Source organism: Vombatus ursinus, unplaced genomic scaffold (assembly GCF_900497805.2).
Source record: "Vombatus ursinus unplaced genomic scaffold, bare-nosed wombat genome assembly UNPS02009835.1, whole genome shotgun sequence".
NCBI classification, from domain to species: Eukaryota; Metazoa; Chordata; class Mammalia; order Diprotodontia; family Vombatidae; genus Vombatus; species Vombatus ursinus.
The window spans coordinates 21884900-21912724 of NW_020949613.1; the positions used below are offsets into that span (position 1 = coordinate 21884900).

The window sequence follows — 27825 nt, forward strand, 5'->3', positions numbered from 1 at the left end:
CTTCTTCCCTCTATGTCCTTGGCCAAGTTTTTTTAAAACCTTTTCCAGGTCTTAGTTTTCTCTTCTGAAAAATGAGGTACTCAGACTAAATGCCCAGTTAAGTTCCATTTCTGCTCTAAATCTATTATCCTATCCGCCTGTGACAGCTAGGTGGCAGAGTAGTTAGTGCACTGGGCCTGAAGTTAGGAAGACCTGAGTTCAAATGCCACCTCAAACACTTACTACCTGTGTGACCTTGGGCAAATCATTTAACCCTGTTTGTCTCAGCATCTTCATCTGTAAAATGAGCTAGAGAATGCAATGACGAACCACTCCAGTATCTTTGCCAAGAAAACCCCAAATGGGGTCACAAAGAGTCAGACACAGCTGAAAATCCGTGTACATGATCCTGAGTAGGTGTATAAATCAAATTATATTTTAAAATGGATTGGAGGAGATGGCTGTTTAAAGGGATCCATTTGGGAGTTCCTTTGCAAAGGAAAGAAGTGCTCTGCAGAGAGAATGATCAACCTCTTCAATATTTCTGCATGAATTGATTTAATGGATAAGTTGGCATTAAGCAATGCACAATGACTTACATAGTAAACGTCATTATAAAATGGCTTGATGTTGCATGGATTTGTATGTAGACAGCTCAAATCATTAAAATTAGCAGAAAAAGTCATTAATATTGGAGGCACACTGACCTAATTAAATAGTGAAAGAAAAAGACAAAACATATTTAGGAAATGTGAGGAAAGAGAAAACCTTATTTGTAGACAGACCTTGACATGCTTGGAAATGGCACTTTTAGCTCTTCGCTCTCACTTTTTAAAAGTAGAAAAGAACATCTAATGAAATAAAAGTGATTCTTAATCAATCTGACTATAAGGGAGGTCACATGCCAAAATGATGGAATAAATTTGACCTAACCACAATAGGCTCTAAACTGATGTTAATTATTTGAAAATCATTCTTTTTTTTAATTAAATGATTTGTTGATGCTCTATTTTTACATAGCTGTGACTTTACAGTAATTCTCCTTATAACAAAAGAAGTACAGTTAATGGAAACAAATCAACACAATGGCCACCCATAACATTGACCTCACCCATTCCATGCCCTGTAATCAACCACTCCTCTGCTAGGGTGTGTTTCACCGGCAGTCCTTTAAAGTCACAGCTAATCTACGCATTGATCAGAGTTGTCAATCCCTGAGTTCGGTGCAGTCTACACAAGTCTTTCTGAATTCTCCAAATGTGTTGTTTCTTCTCACAGTGCAGTATTATTCCATTACATTTGCATACCGCATTTCATAAATCAGGGACAACATCCAACAAATTCACATAGTAGGCACATAATGAATGTTTGTTGATGATGATAGGAGATTTAAAATATAGTCCATTTTGTGTTTTCCTTCCAGCTTGTGAATCTATGAATAATACCATATGATTAAATTCATCATCCAATATTCATATAGGAACTAGAATAGAATTGGGCTGCTGGCTCAATTGGTTATCTTGAGCAAGTCACTTACTCTCTCAGGGCCTCTGTTTCATCATTTGCAAAATCAGCAGATGAGACTAAATTATCTGAAAGGTCCCTTTCAATTCTACAATTCTTCAACTTGGACTAAACCTTAGAGGGTTTGGGAATCAACTGCTTGTTTTGTCCAGGTGAAAGGAAAGGAGTTAAAAACCATGTGTGAAGAAGAGAAAAAGAACTCTGTGAAATAAGACCCAATGGCCAATCTGAACTGCCCACCCACTCTGCTACTTCCCCTGGGCACAGAGACTACCTGCCAGTAAATTTTCAGTTGGCCGGGACATTGGAGAGACCTGGAGGGTTTTTTATTATTAAAACCTTGAATAAAGTAAGCATTGGGAGGCACAAAGCCATCTCCGTGTATCGCTATCATGGATCTTTAGATTGTGCAAAAATGATAAAAGTGGAATATATTTTTAAAAACAGTCAAGAGCTTTAACAAGAAAATGGCCAGAGAGTAAGGGCATAAATAGGGTATGATGCAATATAACATGCATTTGTTAGCACCTACTGTGTGCCAAGTGCTGTACTATAAGCACTGGGGATACAAAACAGAAAAAGAGAGAAAGTCCCTGCCCTTAAGGAGCTTATAATCTAATAAGGGAAGAAAATACACAAAAGGAAGCTAAAAAGCTAGGCAGAGAGGGAGGAGGGATAAGAGAAGGTACCAAGAATGGGGCATGATGATGTTGGAGTGGAATCCAAAGAGAGCAGCTAATGGACTAAGATTTTCGTTCTTCCTTCCAGCCCTCCAAAGGAAGGGCAGAGGTTTCCGAGGGTTCTGGTGAGGTGTGAACAGCAAAACTGAAGTAATTTCTGGGATGATGCTTCCTGATGATAAGCTTTTCAGGACTGGAGCAGTGATGGTGGAGGGGAATTCAAAGAATACATCTGATGGTGGGGGAGGATAAAATTCACCCAGAATAATTTCAATTCTTCCTATGAATCTTGAGTTCTCCAAAGCTATATTAGAGGAACACAAATCTGACAAGTCGTATCAAGCTAGAAATTCTTTGAAGATGGTCCTGGTGATGATATGAATGTTTTTGTTGTTGTTGTTGTTGCATTTCTTCCAAGAACAGTCTAGATGAATTGGAGGAGGCTCATCACCAGATGGGCCACCACATGATGCATTTATTTTCAATCACATTAATTCACAAATATGGGGTTACTGAGGTATCTGGAACAGTTTATTGGTTTATTGTTTGCATCAATAAAGGGTTGTGATCTACAAAGGGAAATAATGTCTTTTAAATATTAAGGAAATTTAACATTTTAATGACTTATAAGACAGAATTGCTAGCTGTAGTGATTGAGGGTATTTTGAGACTATAAAGCCAAACCAGGCTGGCTACATCATTTAATAAAATCTTGCAATGGAAAGCACTGAGGCCGAGATAGTATTTTATAAATCTATTGATTGATTGAAATGGGTGGATGGGTGAATGAATGAAATTAATAAAAATGAGTTCTAAAATAGCTAACTTTTAAGAATAGATAAAACTTTCCAGTCAGGAGAAGCTATGTTATATGTTGTCTTCACAGAAAATTCACTAGGATACATTCAGTTGAGATTTACTTACTGTTAGTTTCCCAAATTTATAATACTGCGGTTGGTTCCAGAAAAGCTAACTCCTAAATTTGAATTTTGAGTATCTTAGCTATCCCGGGATGTCTAAATCCTCTTGAAAATAACCAGAGTATTAGGAAGCATGTTTGCTGTTAACCAAATAGTAAGCTATGTGGTTTTAGCTCCCTTTTGATGTCATTAATATGATTCAGTTAATCACCACAACCAAGCCATCTGGCCATTTTAAAGGAACCCTTTCCCAAATGATACTTGAAGTAAGGTTAAACAGGTCTCCCTTAAGGGAAACTTTAATTAACCATATGCAATTCTACTTAAAAATGTTTATGCGTATGTTGTTTACATTAATTGCTTTCGTAATGTAATTAATGTAACACGTTGACTTCTGTTCATTTGAAATTTAACAAATGTTCATACCAGCTGTGGAAATGATTGAATGCAGTAAACGAATGAGTCATTGATGGATTTGCTTGTTCAAATCAAATCTGCTGTTCCAAGCTGTCTTCTGACTTAGTAAATCAAGAAATATACTTCATGACCTGATGATCATAAAATTCCAATGTTATTCACAATTTGGTGAAGCTTCTTACCTGACTAATAGAGTCATTGACCCTTTACATTTCATCACTAACCTCTGTTCCCTGCAGCAAATCAGGTCATCTTTGATTGTAGTTAATTTTGAAAAGAGTAGCATGGATCTATCCTTTCTCATAATCAAATATGTAGCTAGTCCTTGCACAGACTCATCCAGAATGCCTGTTAATCCTTATTGCCCATTTCTAATTGCAACCAAAATGCACTTGAGAGAGAGTTTGAGAAAGTGCTCATGAAACACACTTGTTCTCAGATTCACACTTTTGCCATATTCTCCCACAGTCATATATTTTCAAAAATAAGAAACTTGACTTACCTTTTATCAACTCAGAATGGGAAACATAATAATATCTTATTCTGAAAGAAATGATAGACCACAAACAGGAAAGATAATAGTGATGATAGCCAATTCTCTTTGAAAAGCACCTGAGATTTAAAGGGAATGTCTCTACACTCTCTGTTTTTACAAGCCAATAGTTTTCATTGTTTTTGAACTTGAATGACTACTCTGAGGCATTGCAAAGTAAGAGTGTAAAATCTACCACATAAAAAACAAAATCAGAAAGCAAATATGGTATAGCCAGAGCCATTTTCTACCGTTTAGAATGTTTCAGGGTTTGGTTACAAATTCATACAGAGAGATAAAATATTTTAAAAGCTCTTCATATTAATTTATTTTCAGTGTTCTTTGCTGGCAATTTCTTATCTTTAAAAGTTTCTTTTAAAGATAAGACATGCAATGTTTCTTTTTAGTTAAGGCCTTTTTTTTTTTTCAATTATAAGCATTATTTTTTTCTCCTTCCCATCTCCCTCTGCCTGCCTCTCTTCCCCTGCCTCTGGTCAAAAAAAAATGAGGAAAAGAAAAGAAAAACTATAGTCCAGCAAAATAGATTCCTGTTTTTTTTTCTGCATATAATCACCTTTCAGTCAGGAGATGGGTAGCATTCTTTATCTTGTGTCTTCTGGAATCCTGATTAATAATTATGTTTTTCAGGTTGATGTTATAGAAAAAAAAAGTTGTGGTTTTGCTTACTTCACTTTTCATCAGTCCATACAAGTCTTCCCAGTTTTCTCTGACACTATATCTTCCTTTCTTATAACACAATGTCATTATTACATTCATATACCTTAATTCGTTCAGCCATTCCACAGTTGATGGCATCCTCTTAATATTCAATTCTGTGCCACCACACAAAAATAGAGATGCTTTAAATATTTTTGTGCGCATATGACCTTTTCCTCATTCTTTGACCTCTTTGGATTAGAGTAATGGCATTACAGAGTCAAAAGGGTATGCACATTTAATAACTTTGGAGGGCATAGTTTCAATATGCTCCCAAATGGCTAGACAAATTTGCAGCTCCACCAATAATACATTAATGTGGTTTTCTACCTACAGTCACTACAACATTTGATATTTATTTTTAATTTAATTTGCCAACTTGGTGGACGTGAAGTGGAACCTCCAAGTTGCTTTTATTTGTATTCTAATTATTTTTTTCTTATGGCTGTCGATAACCTGAATTTTTTTCCTTTGAGAACTACATGTTCATACTCTTTAACCATTTATCAAATGGTAATACATACAGTTATTCTGAAATATAACAATATTTTTCAATAAATTATTTCTACATTTCAGAAAATATGTTTTTCTAATGTAAAAACATTTTACTGATGTCTGGGCTAGAATGTTTCTTGATTTTCTAAACTATATATAATATTGAATGAATCCTATGTGCTATCAATTCTCCTCATTGATGAATGTCATATAGGGAAAAGGGAATAGGAACTGGACCTGTTATTTCATTGGAGAGGGAAATTTCAGGTAAGGAAATTCCCTCTACCAACTCAAGTCAGTACCTTATCATATTAGCACCTCATCATTCAGAGTTGCCTAGATCATTGAAAGGCTAATAGATTTGCCAAGGGTAACATAGTATGTGTTAGAGGCTGGACTCAAACCCAGTTCTTCATGGCTTCAGGACCAGCTTTCTAGCCACTATACAACACAGTCTCTCCTAATATCCTATAGTAGGAAGTATCCGTTTTCCTGCATTTATTTTTTATTTTGGTGGCTGCTTTTTTGTTTTTCTAGCACAGACAGACTTTTCTCTTTAACATCCACTTCTCACTAAAGCCTCTTTTTTAAACCCCACCCCAAAAAAGCATAGCCAACTGATGCAGTAATCACATCTGACAAAGTCTGCTTCATTCCACAGTTGTAGTTCTGTACCCCCTTGCGGAGAGGAGGAAGGCATGTTAGCTCATCATTTAATCCTTATTAATCCTTAATCCAGGACTAAGATTATTCATGACAGTTCAACATTCTGCCTGCTTTTTAGTGTTATCATTTATATTACTATCAGCCATTGTTCTACTGTCTTTGCTTTACCACTTGATGCATTTCTTTCCATGTTTATTAGGATTTTTCATATGGTGATGCAATAATCTGAATTCTATTTTATAGTTGAATTAAGAGTTTTCTATGACTTGGTTAATGTTAAGAAATTGTATATTCTCATATAATGAAACTTTCAGGCAAATCAACTAAAAACAAGTGTTTTGTTCTCTTCTTGTCTGTTTTCTAATCTATTCTAGCTGTTGAGATGTCATGGAATCATAAAATTTCAGACTGAAAACAGACCTCAGAGGACATCTACTCCCATTCATATAGGAAAAGAAAGTTCTTCTATACTACCACTAATCAATGGTGATCTAGCTTCCATTTGAACACCTCCATGATGCAAAATTCTCTTCCTCCTAAGATGACCTTTTCCAATTTTGAGGAAGCTTTTTCTTCAGTTGGGATGAAGTGGCACCTCTATCTTTTATCCATTATTCTTAGTTCAGCCAGCTATAAACAATCAAAGCAAATTTAATTCCTGATTCTCAAATACATAAAGCTGACTTCCTACCCCCACAGTCTTAACTGTATCCTCCCACTGCCATACAATTCTCCAAGGTAAACATCTCTAGTTCATCCCACTAATCCTTATTTGACATGCTTTCCAGATTGCTTTCCATCCTAGTCCCTTCCTAGGAACATATATCACCTTGTCAATTTCTTTTCTTAAATATGGGACTCATAACCATACATCACATTGGCCTAACCTAGGCAGAGCACAAGAGAAGTATCACCTCCCACTCTGTTTCTGTTCATGTCATTTAAGATCATATCACAACAGTGTCACAGTTTAGTGTTGATTTTTATTGAGTTTATAATCCCCTTAAACTACTAGATCATTTTAGTATGAACTGTTGCCTAGAGATTCCCCACACCCATCCAATCCTTTATTTTTACAGTTAATTTTTAAAGTTATTTTTTGAATCTATAATATCTCATCTTATTACATTCATCATGTAGAGAACTGTTTTGATTCATAGGATCATAGGTTTCATAGGATCATAGGATTCATAGGATCACAGCTAGAAAAAAATGTAAAAGGTCATCAAGCTCCCTCATTTTGTGTACAAGAAAACTGAGCATCAGAGAGATTGAGTGACTTGCCCAAGGTCACAGAGCTAGTAGTGTCTGAGTCAGGATTTGAACCCAAGTCCAGAGCTCTACTCAGAACACCACAATGCCTTCTTAATTGATTTATACCTGCATTAGCAGTACTATGGTATAGAAAATAATTTGTGTATCTGTACTTGTGTCCAGAACTGAACTGAGTTATTAAAAATACTTCTTAGTATGGTGTCCATTTCCTTGTAATTACATTTCAGTTTTTAAAAATGTAAAGTGAGTAAAATTTGTGATTTGCAAAATCATATGTAGTCTATTGTATCTAACGTGTGTAAGGAAGCAATTGTTTGAGTCTCTAATTGGGCTATCATCAAATACTTTTCTTGTACCTGTATGTGCAAAGGTAACAGTATCAATTTATTAAAGAAAGTAAAAGAATATACTTATATTATTTAAGAAGGATTACTTAGCTTTCCTAATTACTGTAGAAATATGAATGTGGAAGAAATTAATGCCTCAAACAAAAAGTCTTTCATGTTTACTACTGGCAAAGATGCTTTGAATCTATTTTAGTTAGCAACATTTTTTTTACAAGCTTGTTTAGCTTAATTTATTATACCAACCTGTTTTTTAACACAAAGTAGAGGAAAAGAACATTTTGATTTCCCATGAGCCAATGTAGTCTTTCTCAAAGAAAAAATAGGTCATGAATCAATTGACTGATTTATAGGAAACCAAAATTTAATTCTTTCACTCAGAAATAGATTTTAGGAAGAGAATGCCCATGTAGCACCAGTCTTTATAACAACTCCAGAATAGGTAGATAGGAGGAACAACCATCTTCAGTTTGCTTACAATTTATTGAGCTACACTAATTTTTGGCAAGTTGAAAAAAAAGTTAATTTTCAGAAATTGAGTCTTTAAGGCCTTTATTATCTTAATTCTATTAAGACATTAAGCTTTATAACTTTCAAATAAATTAAGTACCCAGGTGGTACAAGGGATGGGCATTATGGAGACTGTAGGTATGTGAGGTAATTAGGCCTCTAGACTGCTGAAGTTTTCTTCTCCTCAATCAATAAGTCAAGCAGTGTCTGCTGTATATTGAGCACTCTGTTAGGCACAAAGGATACAAAAGACAGAAATGAAATAGTCTTTACCTTTAAGGAAGGGAAGGGAAGAAGCATTTATACAGTATCCACTGTGTGTCAGGCACTGTGCTAAGCAGTTTACAAATAGCTCAGTTAATCTGCACAACAATCCTGTGAAGTAGGTATTGTTATTATCCCCATTTTATAGTTGAGGAAACTGAGACAGAGGTTAAATGACTTGAGCAGGGTCACACAGCTAGTAAATATCTGATACTGAATTTGAACTATGATCTTACTTACTCTACGCCAAGCACTCCAGCAACTGGGCCACCTAGTTCCTCAAAGGAACTACATTCTATCGAGGGAAACTATATGTGTATACGTGTCTTTATGTATATAGCACACACACATACATACATAGGTATGACTACATATACACATATATTTGTTTTGTTTGTGTATATATACATGTGAGTATATATGTGTGTACGTACATGTGTGTATATGTATATGTGGTAAGCTGTATGTGTCTATACATACATACACACCTGTATGTATAGACACACCAACAAAATAAATACAAGGTAACAAATAGGGAGGTATTGGAAGTTGGAGGGGCTGGGAAAGGAATTATATAGAATGTGGCTCATGAGCTGAGCTTTGACAGTTAAATAGAGAAGTCTAAGAGGCAGATGTGAAAAAAGAATGCGTTTCAGGATAGCTAGCAACTTTCCCAAAATGAAGACCATATTGAAGTAAAAGATTATTCCTATATTCGAGGTGAAGACAGGCTAGCCATTCTACTCACCTTCTCATGTAGTTTCAGTGAGGGCTCTTATCTAGTCCTGGCAAGATTCAGCTTTGCTCTTACTCTATGTCAAGTATCACAGGTTCTTAACCTTCTTTGTGTCATGGAACCCTCTGGCAGTCTGGTGAACCCCATGGACCACTTCTCATATTTTTAAACGAATAAAATAAAAAACACAGGATTGCAAAGGAAACCAATTAGAGGGAATTACCAATTAAAGAAACAATTAACCAATTAGTTAGCAGAATGAAATATTGTTCACATCTTTTTGTGTATACCCCTAGAGTGTTAATCACAGTGTCTTGACCGTCAGAGGCAATCCATAAATATTTGTTGAACAATTCTGAATTAATCTTTGAACTATAGAATCATATCTTTAGAGTTTGAAGAGGCCTTTCTCTCTGTTTCCTCAGAACCTAGCCCAGTGCCTGGACCCTAGGGGGTGCTTCAGAAAATACTTGTTTATCAATTAGAAGACACCTAGTCCACTTGCCTTACTTTACAGATTAGGAACTAAGGCCCAAAGAGGTTAAGTAACTTACCTAAGGTCACATAGGTTTAACTTCCCATGTCCAAATTGATCAACATTGTGGTACCATGGGAAAAGCACTGGATTTGGAGTCAGAGGTATATTATTTGTGTATGTTTCTTGCATCAAAATTTATCTGTATAATATTCCTCAAAGCTTTATAGCAGGAATTATGACTCCTATTTCTTAATGAATAAAATAATGAGGAAGATTCTAGACTACCTAATATCATTGTTGTTGTTGTTGCTGTTGTTATTGTTGTTAGTCCTTCATTCTGGAGAAGACCAATGACATAGAGTGATGTCTTCCCTTGAAAGTGAATTGGATTTGAGTGAGGCAGAGTTGTGCAAAGTCATCAGCCTCACTCTCTCCTCCAGAATCATTGGAGTGGCAAGACATAGATCAGGATGACTGGCAATGGGATGCAGTGGGAAACATTAGCCTTTTTAAGCTAAGATCTTTCCCAGAATAGAGCACTGGGTCTGCAGTCTGGAGAGCTTGAGTTTAAATCTGGCCTTAGACACTTCCTAGCTATGGGACCGTGGACAAGTCACTTAACCTTGTTGCCTCAGTTTCCTCATCTATAAAATAAGTGGCAAACCACTCCAATATCTTTGCCAAGAAAACAAAAGATTGGACATGACTGAATGTCAAACAAAAATACTAATGAGTACAAGCTCTGATAGACTATATCAAGCTTGAAAGGCTATAGGAACAAGGTTTGGTTCTGAACAATTTATCTGTCATTCAAAGAATTGTCTAAGTTTGTATCTGCTCACCACCAGAAGGATGGCCACTAGGAGATAAATTTTTGTCAACCACTCATGATGATAATCTACTGAGACATGCAGAGGTTTCACTCTGTATGAGTGAAGGAATTTCTCATGTCAATAAAATCACCTGATCTTTGAAAGATTGGCCATGCTTTTAGAATTCCAACTAACCTATTACTGGGAGTATTTTTTTCAACACTATCATTTTACAAGGATTTTCAAATTCCTAGATCTCTACTTTGTGTTAACACAACCCCAAATTACCTCATACAGCAGAAAGTTCTCTTGTGCCTGAGAATCACTGGCCTCCATCCACATGGTTCTGAGGGTTTAACTCCCTTCTTTTTTATTGGTATTCGTGTGTCATTATCAAACTTCATTACCCTCATTAATGCTACCCTCATTAGAATCATAGATTTTGAGTTGGCAAAGATTTTATCATCCATTCAATCCAATCTCTCATTTTCTAGACTAGGAAACACGAGCCCAGAAATGTTTTGACATTTGTCTTGGATCAAAAAGGTAATAAAAATACAAAGTCAAGATTCAGACACTTATCTTCTATCTTCAGACCTAATGTTCTTTCCACTATTCCACATTGATGTACATTAATACATGCTGTTGTTGTTGTTGTTCAGTCGTTTCAGTCATTTTTGACTCTTTATGACCCCATTTGGGGTTTTCCAGGCAGAGATACAGCATTGGTTTGCCATTTCCTTCACTCATTTTACAGATGAGAAAACTGAGGCAAACAGGGTTAAATGACTTGCCAAGGGTCACATAGATTTGTACTCAGGAAGATGAGTCTTCCTGACTCCAGGCCAGGCACATTGTCTACTGTGCCACCTTTGTCTACTGTGCCACCTACCTGCCCTTGCATTCATATATGTATATATGTGTGTGTGTGTGTGTATGTGTGTGTGTGCATGTATATATGTATGTGTGTATATTCATACATGTATCTATGTGTATATATGTAAACACATATCTGTATGTATTTTAATATATCATTTATTTATGTGCATACTTGTGCCTACAAATATACATGTGTGTCTATGCACATGTGCATATATACAAATACATATGTGTATATGCATATATATGATGTGTATGTATGTATGTATCCTGACATAAAATTGGAGTCTTCAGGTGCTATACAAAGATATTCCTTTAAAAATTAATTCTGAAAGCTCAAAAATCTAAGCTGATGTTAGGGATGACAACAGGATTAGCAGCCCTATTAGGATGATTTTTAAAAAAATTATAGAGACTTGAACTGCTTAATAAATTTATTGTTTTACTAAATTTATATGATTAACATTTGGCCCTGCTCTATCACAATTTTCTTATGAATTTGAGCTCCCCATTCAAATTTTTCAGGAAGAATCAGCCTCTCTGATCTTTTTCACCAGCAACTGAAAATGTTCGTTCGTGATTAAGTTCAAAATAGATATTTGTCACAACCTAGTTGGTTCAATCCAACATCTAAATCCCAAATTTTAACTGATAAAAAACTATTATGCATTTGATTCTCTTTTCAACTATATTTTTTTTATTTATTTCAAATGTTTGCATTAAGAAACAAAACAGAAGTATAAGAGTAATCTCTAGGCCTACCAAGCCAAGTGTTTTAAGACTTTGTTATCTATTGCCTTATGACTTTTTTCTCCTCTCTGTTTTGTGTATTGAGTTAGTGGGAGAGAATATTAAATGTTAAGTAAAAGGGCTCAAGTCCCCTTTTTAAAATTTACAAAATGTTTTATAGTTTATAAAGCACATTCACATGTTTTCTCATTTGATCTTTTTTTCTTAAGAAGTTCTGATGACTTTAAATTTAACATTGTAGTCATCACTGAATATAGACCCCTACCCACCCTTGCCCAGACTCTAGAATTAAGCTCTTTATTGTAATAAATAGAAACATTATGCAAAAATAATCAATATCCCTCACTTCTCTGTACAGAAGAGAAAGATCATAGATCACACATTCAGATCTATAAGAGACTGTGGATATCATCTAATGCAAAACCTTCATTTTTACACTTCTTAGGATTATAGGTTTAGCCTAGCACAGGACCTTAGAGATTCTTTTGCCCAATTCTTTCATTTTACTGATGAGGAACTCAAGGTCCAGATGGGTTAAATGACTTGTCAATAGTCACATTTTTAAATGGCAAAAGCAACATTTGGACCAGAGACCTCTGGCTCCAAATCCAAGATTTTTTCTACTACATCATACTGGTATGTTTCATTGTCTATTCTCTGTAACCAGTAGAGATCATTACAGTTCCTCATGGTTTGGCTTCCTTGTAACGTTTTCATTTGGATTATTATAGTCATTGAGTATATTGTTTCAAATTGGTTGTTGTCCTTCATTCTAGAAGAAGACCAAAATGACATCATTATGTTGGAATCAAGGTACAGTGTGTCCAACTGTGGCTGATCAGACCAACACGAGCTCAGAAGGCTGTACCACAGGTCAGGAACAAATAGTCCACGTGAATGTTTGGAGTGGAGATGTCTCTAAATTTGCACATCTCACATTTCTTTTGAACTACTGCAATTCTGCTTTGCTCATAGAGTATAGTGCCTTCTTTGATGCAGGAACACCATGCTGTGCCAGTGTCCCCTATTCCAAATCAATATTGTTACAAAATTTTGTTATAATTTTATATATTTAACTCCCTTTTTCATATCTAATATGTATAGCTGAATAATAATATTGTCTCCTGTTTATGCTTCTCTGATGTCACCTTTCATTATTATTTTTTAGTTCCTAAAACTGTATTCTCCATTTTCATACACACACACACACACACACACACACACACACACATCCCCTAAACACAGACAGCTAACCAAATTTTCCTGATTTCTCTTAACATCCTTCTCTGTCTGCTAATTTCATTATGTTCATTGGACTGCCAACGATGAGGCTATATAAACTGTACAAGAAAGACTGTACAATACACCAGAACATACACAAAAACTAGCAAACAAACAAATAAATAAAAAGACAAGGTAGCAGAATTCACTAGTTTGAAACAAATCAAATAAAATGTTTCTCAAATTAAGAATCTGATATCCAGAACAATGTACATAATTGCTTTGTTCCCGTAACATTCCTGTCTTATAGATATAATTGTAATGAAACAGGAGGTATATCTCCTCCCAAAAAATAAATTGGAGAATTGAAGCAATTAACCAGCCTCACCTAAACCAGGCAGAAAACAAAAGAATAAAAGATCTTGTTTCAGATCCAGAGAATATTCCCTTCTTGGTTTATTTCACTTTTCACACTTCAACAAATCAAGTTTAATATTTCTTATTCCATTTTTGGTCCTGTCCAAAAAAAGTCAGACTAAATTTTAAAAAGCACATACTTACACACATACGTATGATATGTTTTGTTTTGTTTTGTTTTGTTTTGTTTTACCACCAGCTATGATTTCATTGGTTAAAGGAACCCCAAGTAAGGGACTTTCCTCCGTCAACTCAAGTCAGCACTTGCTTGGAACTTAGAATCTTAAAAAATTGTCTGGCACACTGAGAAGTTAAGTGACTTACACAGGACCACACAACCAGTATATGTGAGAGGAAGGACCTAACAGTAGGTCTTCCGGACTCTATAGCTGCATTTCTTATCAGCTGTGTGACCCTGGGCAAGCTGATTAACTTCTTTCTGCCTCAGGTTTCTCATCTGTAAAATGGCACTAAAGTACCTACTTCGCAGAGTTCTTATAAGGATAAAATGAGAAAATATTTGTAAGATGCTTTGCAAACCTTAAAGCACCATATAATCTAGTTATCATATATATGTATATGTGAATTTGTATACACACATCTATATGTACATACATATATACATGTACACACTGTGTATATACAGGGCAGCTAGGTAGCACAGTAGATAAAGCACTGGGCTTGGAGTTAGGAGGACTCATCTTCCTGAGTTCAAATCCAGCCTTATACACTTACTAGCTGTGTGACCCTAAACACTTAACCCTGTTTGCCTCAGGTTTCTCATTTATAAAATGAGCTGAAGAAAGAAATGCCAAACCACTCCAGTATCTCTACCAAGAAAACTCTAAGGGCAACGAGGTGGCGCAGTAGATAGAGCACCGGCCCGGGATTCAGGAGGACCTGAGTTCAAATTCGGCCTCAGACACGTAACACTTACTAGCTGTGTGACCCTGGGCAAATCACTTAACCCCATTGCCTAGCAAAGAAAAAAAACAAAAAAACAAAAAACAAAAACACAACTCTAAATGGGGTCCTGAAGATTCACTTGCAACTGAAATAACTGAACAAAAATGTATGTGCATTAACATTATATATTTATATGTGTGCGTATAATAAATTTATTCAATAAATTATTACTCGCTATGTGCCAGGTGCTGTGTTGTGTAAAAAGACAAAAATGAAGGATAAAAGTCCTGGTTCTAAAAGAACTTACAGTCTCCTGGGAAGAAAAAAACATGTATAGAGATAACTACAAAAATATACATAGTAAATGCAGAGTAACTGGGAATGGGTGAGGGAGAGATCAAGAATAACAGAGGGCATCAGTAATGGTTCCACATAGGAAAGATACGTGTCAAAACTACATTTTTTCACAGTGACTACTTCCCAGTGCACACCATGAGGCATAAATATGCAAGTTTTAGCCCTATAATTGGATGTGATTTAAATTGCAAAGTTTTATTTAAAATTAAATTTTTAAAAAGAGTTATCCCTATTAGTAATGCTATTTCAAAACCACCACAGGTTGCTTGTTACATTGATAAGAATGTAACAGCTCCACGTTGTCAAAAACCCTTTAATCCTTGTACAGTATTATAGATTATGTAAAGATAGCATTTTATAGAAACAAGCCTTTGAAATGTCTGGCACAGTGTTGTAATTATTATTGTTGTTTTACTATTTGTTGAGCACTAAAAGAGTCCTTGGAACTGGTTGGCAGGAGGGTAAAGGCAAGCTTGGTTTACTGAGGATGGGAGTGCTCTGACACCCTCACTTGGCTGAACCCTGGAGGCTCTACCAAAGAGAGCCCTGGCTGGGCTCCAAGATAATCACAGAGTAAGCAAGATTTCAAGGACTGAGTATTATATGCAGGGATCTGACAAAAGTACTGATGGCCCCATCTCCAAGCTAGGGAAGGAAATAAGGGTCTGTGATTTCATTCCAACCATTCTAAAATTCCACAGGTTCTTATTCTCTGCTTTAGGAATTTTAAAAGGACATTTTTATAGGGCACATTCTTTTGGTGTGGGGTTTCCATCAGAGTTCTATCAAGGCTAATAGATGATATTTTCCGTAATAGGCTAAGGTTAAATTCTGGGCCCCTAAGCAAAATTTTCAGAAGGCTCCATTTGTCCTTTTGTCATTTACAAAATAAATATCTCTATGAGAGAGAAAGAGAGGCAGAGAAACAGACAAACATAGAGAGACAGAGACACAAACAGAGATATAGAGAAACAGAGACATGGAGAAAGAGAAAGAGAAAGAGAGACAGACAGACAGAGAGCTGCCTTAACATGCATAGTGCTTCTTGGGCAGTATTTCTACAAGATTTCTTTTTCAACTATGGTTATTTGATCGAGATTGGAATGGCTGTGTCCTTTGTTTGTAATCATATAAGTAAAGATTATTTTACTTTTTTAAGTGGATATTTTGCTTTCCTTATGTTAACCAAGGAAAACGATCCAAGTTTTTGTCAAAGACTTTAAAAGTCAGTTAATATCTTAATATACTGTCATAAGATCATAAGATTTAGGGCTAGATAAGACCTTGGCTATTTAATCCTCCTCTCATTTTAAAAATTAGGATATTAACTAACATCTAAATTTGTCAACCAGTATTTGTTGATCTAATACCAGCACTGTTCCAGCAGTTTCTTCCAGGAGTAACAATTGTGTTGGTTTTATAACAACAGCACCATATAGTTATCTTAACAGTTTACAGATTAGGAAACAAAGACCAGGGAAGACAAGAGATTTGTAAAGGGTCACAGCTACCAGCAGATTGTTGTTGTTGTTCAGTCATGTCTGACTCTTTGTGACCTCATTTGGGGTTTTCTTGGCAAAGAGATTGGAGTAGTTTGCCATTTCCTTCTCCAGCTCGTTTTTTACATGAACAAACTGAGGCAAATAGGGTTAAATGTCTTGCCCAGGAACACACTGCTAGTAAGTGTCTGAGACCAGATTGGAACTCGGGTCTTCCTTACTCCAGGCCCTACACTCTATCCATTGCATCACCTAGCTGCCCTACTGGCAGAATTGAGCTTAAAAAGAATGTTTCAATTCTAAATATAGTGTTTTAATCATTTTACCTCTCTCAACCCCAACTGTCTTTCCTCAGATAAAAAAATTCTGAGTTCTGATTTACTTGTAGACCAGATTAGATAATGTATGTAAGATAAATATGTTTTAACACAATGCAAATGTCTTCCATTATCATTAATAATAAAATTATTTCAGTCAAATTAGTTGAAATTTCAGGAAAAAAATCTTATTTCTAGCACTAATAGGAGATATAATAAAAAGAACACCAGATGAGGAAGTTAAAAGGCTTGAGTTTGGGTCTTTTTCCATTTTATAACTGTCTGACTTTGAGTCACTTCTCTGAGTCTTATGTGTGCTTGTGGCAATGTAGCATAGGGGATAGAGGATGAGTCTTTGAGTTAGAAAGAGCTGGGTCATGCTGCCTCTGACCCACACTCTCTCTGTGTGACCATGTACAAGTCACTTAACCATTTAATGATCCCAAGCAAGTTTGTAAGACTTTATGTTGAAGATTAATTGTAGCCGTGTGTCAGCAGAAGGTATTGTTATCCCTTGACTTCTCTACCCCAGTAACATCACAAATCTGGATCCCCTCAAAAAAATCACAAAAGGTATTGCATGATTTCTTCCATCAGATTTGATTGATGGGATCATTTCTCATAACCTTAGCCTTAATACATTTCCTCTTGCCTGTCCTGTTTATCCACCACCTTCCCTGTCCCTCAGGTGATGATAAGAGAAGAAGATCAGTTACAGGAGATGACAGATGTGGGGCAACTTTCTGAGATCCTAGAGGGCATATTGTTATTAATTCTCACTTCCGAGACTGAAGTAGAGGTAATGGTGGAAAATATATTTAGATCAGGCAGCTAGGTGATACAGTAGATAGAATGCTGGGCCTGGAATCAGGAAGACTCATCTTCCTGAGTTCAAATCTGGCCTCACACTTACTAGCTGTGTGACCTTGATCAAGTCACTTAACTCTCTTTGCCTCAATTTCCTCTTCTGAAGAAGGAAATGGCAACCACTCCAATATCTTTGCCAAGAAAACCCCAAATGAGGTCGCAAAGAGTCAGAAATGACTAAAAAAAAAAGCCTCAACAACAAAAATATTTAGGTCTAGAAGATATGATCATCTGAGCAAGAGCTTTCTTTACTCATTCACCAACTGTGTGGATACTTTCATGTGAGGGAAAAACGTTGTCAGACCTTAAAACACAGTCCACTTGGAAACACTCCTTCCACACAGGTACAGCCTTAGTGTGTTATTTTCTAATCACAATGGAAGAAAGGCCATTTAGCTAGTGAAAAGAAAAAGAACCATCAACATCATCAACTTTATACATTTCAAAGTAATCATTAGTAAAATATATGCTTTCCCTTTCACTTTCTTTACATTTTTTCCATTTAACAAGCATTTTTTTTCTTCCTCCTACCTCCTGCCCTAGTGAAAAACAAAACAAAGCAAAGCCCTTGTAACAAATAAGCCTAGTCAAGTCAGACAAATTGCCAATTGGGCCACATCTGGAATGCAAGTCTCATTCTACATATTCAGTCCATCACAGACGTTTCTTAAATACAACCTTCCCTTTCACTTTCTTGGTCATGTTTTCTAGAAATTAGCAAAGCAAAATTTTAAACAATCATTGACCTCGAATAATACTACACCCTTTCCTCAGAGAGCTGTTCTATGTAAATGCATGACAGTGTCGTTATCCTTCGGTGATGTTGCATGTGACCAAGTGTTCATTGGATGTATTAACACTGCTCCAAATAAAAATGTAAAACTTCAGGGACACTTGACACATCAGCTGTGCAGCTGTCAGTTTGGCAGCTGTAACAAACTCAGCCTTGTGCTTTGCACATCAGAAATTCAAGGGACTAGCTACAAAAAGGTATGGAAAATTGAGTGCAAATGCAGAAAAATCCCTGTTGCCATGCCCTAATTATGTGCTAACTTTTGGGATCATTTGCAAAAAAATTGAACAGTGACTTTACTTACCATTTAAGTAGTGTATCAGTTCTCTAAACAAAGTGACAATTTTTCTTCTTTAAGGGAAAAAAAACTGTTTACCAGCTTTTCCCTAATATCCATAGATTATAGTTCATAGAAAGAGAGCACAGAATAATGCATGAAGGATTAGCCTGGGGTTCAGGAAGACCTTATTCAAATCCTGCTTCTGACCTACACTAGCTTTGTGACCACAGGAAAGTCACTTAACCTCTCATTCTCTTAATGTAGTAGAACAAAAACACTGAATTTGGAGTCAAGGAATTTGAGTCCAAATCAGGTCCAAATCCACATAGTGCTATTTACTATCTACATGTCCATGGACAAGTAATTTAACTTCTCTGAAACTCGATTTCCTCATCTGTGAAATAAGAGTTAGCTAACTGACCCGTGATGCCCCTGCTAGTTCTAAGTGTATGATCTTATGATCTTAGTCCCAAGTGGGTTGCTCTAAGCACATGCTATTTTGCTGTAATCGAGACTGTCTGGCAAGGTTATCAGATCAGCTATTTTGGCTGAACTTACTAGTCAAATATTTAAGTCATGTTCTGATGCCTTATTGTGATTCTGATTCTGAGTTCTAGTGCTAGATAGGGAGTCAGGAAGGCCCAGATTCAAATCCTGCATCAGATACTTTCTAGCTGAGTGACCTGGGCAAGTTATTTAACCTTTGCCCCAATTTCTTCATCTTTAAAATGAGGGGATTGAACTCGATGGCCCTTAAGACCCCTTACAATTCTAAATCTATGATTTATGGATATATGAAAGGCTGCATCAACAGGACCTTCACCCTGGCAGGTTCTACCAAAATAGAAAGGCTCCATTTATAGACCAGTTGACAAATATGAATCTCTCATCCAAGAACCAGTCTATTTACTTCAAAGAAGTTGCCCGGTGTTGAATTGGGGATGGGAGGTGAGGTGAGAGGAAGAGAGTGAAGAGGTGAGGAAAGAGTGCGCAGCAAATTAAAAAACTATCTTCAAAGGCATTATAAACTTGCAAACTATCTCAATGATGACAGTCCCCACATTAATGAGATCACTGAAATGGCTGAGCCTAAAAAAAAAAAAATGAGCCCATGAAGCCTTGGGCTTCATCCATCCACACTACCCAGCTGAGCCATTTTCAAGAAAAATAGTTAAATTGGTTTGCTTATTTTCATGGCATAAATAGCCAATAGTGTAGGTGGAGATAATTTTTAATGATTACATTTTTCAATTTTTCAGTTTACAAACATACAGATCCAGGCTTAGTTGGCTCACTAAACCCACAGAATCAAATTGTTCTAAAGGGAGATGAGGAAAATTAGGTAATCTATTTTAGAACCTTTGTTGAAAACACCGTTGGTGCAAGCAGAGGAACAACTCAGCTTTAAAAGAAAAGACAGTTTCTTCTCATTTACAATTTAAATAGGGACTGAAGTTCCTGCCTGGTAATGCATATTCTTTTTAAAAGAGGCATTAAATGTGCGGTTTAATTTCTGAAAATCTCTAGTCTCTTATGAAGTCTAAATCAAGGCCTGCCTCCTTCTCCTATTGGGGAATGCATTCCAGGCCACCATTTTGTAGAGAGGCCTAGGTCATTCCCCTCTTGGTCCTGTTTCTGACTTTCTAGACTTCAGAATCATGTTCCTATGCAGAGCACTTTCATCTGTTCCTCTCCCCTCAGCTTTTCATTTCTTTTTTGTGTGCTGTCTTCCTCTCTTAGAATGAAAACTCCTTATAGGGAGTATTAGCCAGGTACTGTCTTTCTTTTTGCTTGTATATGTATCCCCATTGCTTAGCACAGTGCTTGGCATACAGTAAACACTTAATAAATGCTTGTTTTGTTTCCTTCCTTAATAAATGATTGTTTCTTATGAAACAGCCTTGCCCTTCAGTGTGCACCATGTATTTAGTACATCCTGAGCTAGAATTATTGCACATCATAAATTCAGATGAGAGGTTCTAAGGTCAAGAATTTGTGAGGATTAGATAAATGCAACCATAGTCTCGGTGAGACTTGGCATTATTTTTAGTTACTAAATCTTCCAACAGTAAATTATAGAAAATAGCAATCATTTTCCAGTTCTTTGAGGCTTCTAATTAATCAGGCAACTGAGTTAATAATAGCATCTTTTTATTAATAAAATACAGAAACACCTGTACTTATTCATCATGAATCTTCAGAAATTATATGGTATTCAAAGAGTGTTAAATGATCATCTGAAAATTATTGAATATGATCTAGGACTAATTTGTCGTTAAAAGTAAAGTAGCTAAATTTTCAGTAAACTCATTTGGAAGGAAAGTTAGACAAATTACTGAGTTTATAGAATAATCATTTACATATCTTAATTTATCTTTTATCCCTTATTGCTTTTAAATATTTAGTTTCTTAACACCAGTTGTTTCTCTTTCATCATTGATGCTATTTTATAAGATGCAATGTGGTCAAAATAGAGGGTAAGAATTAGATTTGTGATTTCACTGACATGGGATACTCTCAGATAAAGATACTCCTTCTACCAATGTAAGTCAGCTTCTTCTCTGCAATTTGTAATTGTAAAGAGTTGCCTAGAGCTGAGAGGTTAAGTGCTTTCCAAGAGTCACTCAACCAATACGTGTCAGAGTCAACTTTCAATTCACTATACTACAGTTGCATCTGTGGTCAAAATGGACTAAACATACTGAAATCAGGCTTCACAACTTCAAAATTATATTTGTCACCATTGAAGTTTCATTATACATGCAGTGGATATAATGTGACCATTATTCCAGGTAAATATATCATTATTATTGAGTTAACTATTTAAACTTCCATTCTATAGAATATTACAATAAGTAAATATGCAAGCATTTGGTGTAACCTAGGCACTGTCCTAGTTGCTAAGGATGCAAAGATAATGAAATAATCCCTCCTATCAAGAAGCTTCCATTCTACTGAAGTGAAGCATGTCCAAAAATGATACAAAGTAAATACAATGCAGGTCAACTAGGTGGCACAGTGGAGAAAGCACAAGGCCTCAGGAAGACCTGAGTTCAAATTTGGCCTCAGACACTTACTAGCTGTCTGGTCACTAGCAGTCACTTACTAGCTGGCAAGTCACTTAACCCTGTTTACCTCAGTTTCTTCATCTGCAAAACGAGCTGGAAAAAGAAATGGCAAACCACTCTAGTATCCCATGCAGAGTCAGACATAATTGAAACAACTGAATAACAAAATACAAAACAAGTTCGAGGGATGTGGAAGCATGAACAACTAGGGGGATCAAGAATCCTCACGTAGGAGATTGCTCTTGAACTGAGCTTTGAAATGGACCAGCGATTCTGAGAGGTGGGGGTGAAAAGGAAGAACACTACCAAAATGTGAGACAGAAACAAAGGCCCAGAGGAAGAAGATGGTAAGATAACTGACAAGGAAAAGCAAATAGGCCAGTTTTTTTTTTTCATAATTCCAGCTGCTTCTTGGCTTGCCTCTCATAATCTGTCCTTTGAAAGCTTTAGTGTTGAGAAAAACAATTGCCTTCTTCACTCATGAATTGGAAGGAATGAGTTGGTTTCCAAATACCTGGGCTTTTTAAGAAGTTGCTCTCCTTAGAAAATTATCATAACAGGAAATTCTTATTGTCTAATCTAAATTGGCCATGTTGTCTTTCCATTGCTTCTTCACTTTCTGTCCTTTGTGGAAATGTCGAACAAAAGAATGCATAAGAAGGAATGCTGCAAAAATCAATCTAGAATAAGAAGTTGGAGACAGACAATGAAGGGTTTTTGATGCCCTGCTCAGGAGTTTGTGTTTCATCCGAGCAAGAATAAGGAACCACTTAGATTTCTTGAGCAGAAGAGTGTCCTGGTCAGAAATATATTTTTGAATATCAGTTTAGCAGCTCTGTGGAGGGTGGATTGGAGAGGAGAGAGAGACTGGGTGCAAGGAGACCTATTAGGAGGTTATTATAGTAATCAAGGCAATAGGTTGCTTGCATAAGATGGCACTTGAGCTGAATTTTAGGATAGAAGGATAGATAGAAGACAGAAAATATAGAGAAATAGCGCTGAACTTGGAGACATGGAACCTGGATTTGAATCCTGCCTCTGCCAATTGGATGTCAAGTTCATTATAAAATGAGCAGGTTTTACTAAGTAACATCTAAGATACTGCCCAGCTCTAGGGCTATGGCCCTATGATCCCAGGTCGTGGATGGGCACATGAATCCCATAGTTTAGGACTGGGTAAGCAATTTAAATACTTGTGGATGATGATGATGATGACTGCAAGACTATGGACACCCCTATGGAGGAGTGAAGGTACAGATATTGAAAGTCGAAGACATTGAGGAACTGGAAGGGTATTTGTGGGGGTGTTGAGACACAAATATCGAGACACAGGTTGGCATGAAGTGTTTGAGAAATGGAGCTGGTCCTGGGGCAGAGTTGTCCTTGTTCAGAAATAGGGAATATGATAGGACCTGTAATTTTATTAGTATAGAGAAATCCCAGATGAGGAATCCAGCATAATTCATAACCTTATAGAATTATCTGAGTAAGTGAAAGGTTAAATGAGTTAATATAGTCAGTTCACACAGTCAGTATGTGCCAGAGGCAAGATGAACCCAGGTCTTCCTCATTTTAAGATGCTCTATCCTCTAAGCCGGGTGTGTAAAATACGAGGCCCATTGATTCTCAACTGGCACCAGAACCAGGTTAAAATATAATTGGGTAATATTTAATAAAATAAATAAAAATATAATGGAACAGAGATGATGTTAACATATGGTTTTTCTCAGTCAATACGCAGCTAGCAGTGATCCTTAGGTATCATTCAGTGCTTCTTCCCTTTCTTTTGGAGTTTAATATCACTGCTCGAGGTTAGGTTTCTATAGGGAAAGTGAGTAAGTTTTCTGTTGTTGTTGTTGAGTTGTTTCCAGTTGTGTCCAACTCTTCATGATCCCATTTGCCATTTCCTTCTCCAGCTCATTATACAAATGAGGAAATTTAGGCAGATGAGAAAACTGAGGCAAACAGGGTTTAGTGAAACTAGTCTGAGGCCAGATTTGAACTCAGGAAGATGTCACTCCTGACTCCAGGCCCGCTGCTCTATCCACTGTGCCACCTAAGCTACCATGTGAATAAGCTAACTGCCCTATAATCAGTCGGGACCCAGGACCAAATGCCCTCCAGAACCTAACCGCTTGTCACCTAAGATCCTAAAATGTCCCATGGCCACAGAATTAGAGTCTGAACCATCTTCTCCTGGTAGAACTCTAGTTCTTTTTTAACAAACCACCACCCATATTTTACCTCTGCTTTACATGCCTTTTTTTCACATTGGTGTAGGGAGTCCTTAATGAGGAATCTCTTCTAAAAGTGCCCTTTGGCATCTATTCTACAATTTATAGCCTAAGAGAGTCATCTGACTCAACAGTTAAGTGACCTGGCTAGAGTCACAAGTCATTGAGACAGTATGTGTCAGTAGCAGGACTTCACCCTAGGTCTACCCTATTCTGAGGCCAGCTCTCCAACCATTGTGCATTCCGCCTCTCTTCTCATATTTTTTTATCTTCTTGCAGTCATGGAATCCTGACTCCCTCTCAGAAAATGCAGCATCCTTGGCCACCCTCATCCCTAGCTATCCACAATATTGAATGTAGATCTTCTTCCTCACCCCAAGTTTCATGGGGGCGGAGATATTCTGATCCTGGTAGCTACTGTCTCAGTCCCCAGGTCATTTGACCTACTTTTTCAAAGGGGTTCCGTACCTAGTTCAAAGGCTTCCTGTAAATATCTCACTCGATTTATCAAAACCTTGGGTAGATATGAGATTTTTTTTGTAAATTACGCCTCAGGAATGTAAAGAGCTTCTAGCCTCTACTCTGTGTTTATGTGAGCTGTTGATTGACAGTGCAGATATACCAGAAAGATGGGCAGGAAATGCCCTGTACCATGTAGCATATACCTTGAAGCAGTAGGCAATGTTAGTGGGACATAAGTGCCTCAGAGAGCAAGAACTAGAAACCATGCTTACTCATGACCTACCATGGCCCTGAGACTAGTCACATTTAGTTCTAACTTTCATTGGCAATATGAAAATTAGAAGACTCTCAAAAGTCCATCTATTTTCTTCACTGACATAGGACTAACAGCCTTCTGAACCCTAAAATAGGCATTGAAGTTATCAGATTTCTCAGGACAAAGTTTGACCTTTCACCTAAATTGCTAATCTGAACTACTGTGGTGGTGACTTGTTCTTCCATGTCCCTAAAATTTCTTTTTTGTTTTCCTATTCAACCCTAGTGGTTAGTAAGTGCAATGAATGGTGGTATTTGTGAAGGCTTTCATATCAAATTAGGCCCTATAAATGCACAGGGCATAAATAGCTCATTGTTGCCATAATATTATTATCCAAGATGTGTTTTTAAAATAATTTTATTACATGAGTGGAAAGTCGTGAGTTCATAGGGAGTTTATTTTAAAAAAATGAGGAGAGCTCATGTGTTTTTAATTTGGCAATTTGAGTTTTCTATTCAATTAAGAAGTCTCTCCATTGGTACAGTACTTTAACGCAGTAATATTCAATAGTGGTCATGATCAGAGATCCAAATCATGTAGTTCAAAAGAGATAATGATATTGAACACTAAGGGTTTTGTAGGTCTGTCCGTGTTGCGTTTCTTATACTCTGTAAACATAAACTAGAACATAAATACCAATTTCCATATGCTTTTAGGAAATACAAAAAAAAAGACATAATTCAGATCAAATTCATTAAATGAATAGGGACTAGGACTAGACTTGGGGTTTCAGTGGAACAGAGAATTTCTAGATGACAAAATCCCTCTATCAATGTGAGGCAGCATCTTTTCTGAGATGCTGAGAGTTACATAAAGCAATGAGAAGTTAAGTGATGTGCCAATGTTCACACAGCCAGTATGTGACCAAGAGGCGTGGGACTTCAATCCACATATTCCTGGCACTAAGGTCTTCTCTCTTTCCATCATGCCATACTGTCTCTCAAGTAAATTAATGGTTACATGATAAAAATATTAACTGTTTTGTCAAATATCCCTAACAGGCAAAGGATAATTGTAAACAGAAGTAGATTATCAATCAATTTAAGGGAAGAAAAGTTATAGACACGGATTAAGTAGACTTTCTTCAATCATTGAATTTGTATCCCCAACACCTAGTGCGGTGCCTGGCTCATAGAAGGTATTCTCTAAGTCCTTCTTGATTAATTGGTTGATTGGTTGGTTGGTTGGTTGATTGGTTGGTTAGTTGGTTGAAATGTGACTGATACATTTCCATATTTGCTTCATTATGTAATATTGCGATGATCATCATCATGAGAAATCCAATTCAATTACATTTCAACATTTAGTGAGCACCTAGTATATACAAAAGTCTAAACTATGAAATTTAGATAAGATATGGCCTCTGCCTTCACATGATTTAGTCTCTCGTAGGGTAATATGGCACATATACAAGTATGATACAGAAGAATATCTGATAAATATATTAGAGGGTTATGAGCAAAGTATTCTGTGAAAGGGAAAGATAATTACTGACTGAAGAATAATGGAAGGCTTCCTTCAAGAAGTAACATTCAAACCGGCCTTTAAAAACTATAAAGAAGACGTGGGGCATGGGGGCAGGCCCGGGCTTCCAAGAGTGTCTGTCGATGGAGTCTCCCAGGATAAGGCGGAGGTGGAAGTGTAGCTGTAGCCCGATTCTTTCCATGGCGCATACAGATTGTGAAGTGAATTGGCCGCGATGTTTCTGCAGTATTACCTTAACAAGCAAGGGGAACGGGTCTACACCCTAAAGAAAACAGTCCCTGTAGGACAACAGACCTGTTCAGCTCACCTAGGCAGATTCTCCCTAGATGACAAGTATTCAAGACATCGTATCACTATCAAGAAGAGATTCAAGGTTCTCATGACCCAACAAGCACGATTGGTCCTCTGAATTACCAACCACCAAGCAATGGCAGCCACCAAGAACTTTGGCCCAAGAACCTTTTCCTACATCTAGGAAACCTCATTCAGAAAGAGCTCATATCTTTGACTCTTTAACCTATTCTCACAACTTTCCAATTACTCCTTTTGTACACTTGCTTCTTAGAATCTAGTCTTAATTTGTCTGTGTTCCTCTCTGTACTTGGTAGCAATCAACCTAAAATGAAAAAGCCTAAAGTTGACCCATCTTTTTAGTCAATGTTGTAGGCTATTAAAGCTGAAATGATTTAGAAGAAAAAAAAACTATAAAGAAGATAGGGGCAGCTAGGTGGCACAGTGGATAGAGCACCGGCTCTGGAGTCAGGAGGATCTGAGTTCAAATCTGGCCTCAGACACATATTTCCTAGCTATGTGACTCTAAGCAAGTCACTTAACCCCAACTGCCTCACTAAAAAAGGGGGGGGGCAGCTAGGTGGCACAGTGGATAGAGCACTGGCCCTGGAGTCAAGAGGACCTGAGTTCAAATCCAACCTCAGACACATAACACTTACTGTGTTACCCTGGGCAAGTCACTTAACCCCCATCGTCCAACCAAAAAAAAACTATAAAGAAATTAAGAGATGAGGCTAAGAAGAATAATCTAGAGAAGATGAGAGGGAGCCAGCCAAAGCAGAGGAGATATTAAAAAGGTAGGAGGTGAATCAGGGTAATGTAACTTTGGGGAAATAATCTGTTCACTTTTAGAATGAATGGAGCAAGGGAGAAATCTTAATTCCCACTTCAAATGAACTTCTACAAATGTCATATTTGTTCTTGAATTTGATTAATCCCTTCTGAACCTCACCAGATCTCTCCAGAACATCTCTTACCCTTCTAAACTCCAATTAATCTATAGTCGTTAAGAAAATGAGGAAAGGAAAGTTGGATAGAATCATTTACTGGCAAATTGCTCCACGTTGTTGGTACTGATTCTACATTGCATGTAACACATATGGCTTCCAAGAATTTTAAGGTGTTTAAAGATATTATTTTAATGCATTTGAATGGTTTATCTCTTTTGTAAAGAATATGTATATATATATAAATGTGTGTATATATGTATGTATGTATTTATAGATATAGATGACATAGATATAAACATACACACACACACACACACACACACACTCATCTTTACCAAAATCCTGTGAAATTGATGCAAGGAAGGATTAATTACATCCATTTTC

General features: G+C 36.7%; 1 protein-coding gene and 1 pseudogene across 1 annotated transcript in view; both read left to right on the forward strand.

Moving 5' to 3' along the window:
- The window catches only part of KCNQ5 (potassium voltage-gated channel subfamily Q member 5), a 680699-nt gene that overhangs the window by 375344 nt on the left and 277530 nt on the right, over positions 1-27825 (forward strand). The window lies entirely within an intron of this gene.
- LOC114036476 lies at positions 26415-26609 on the forward strand (annotated as a pseudogene).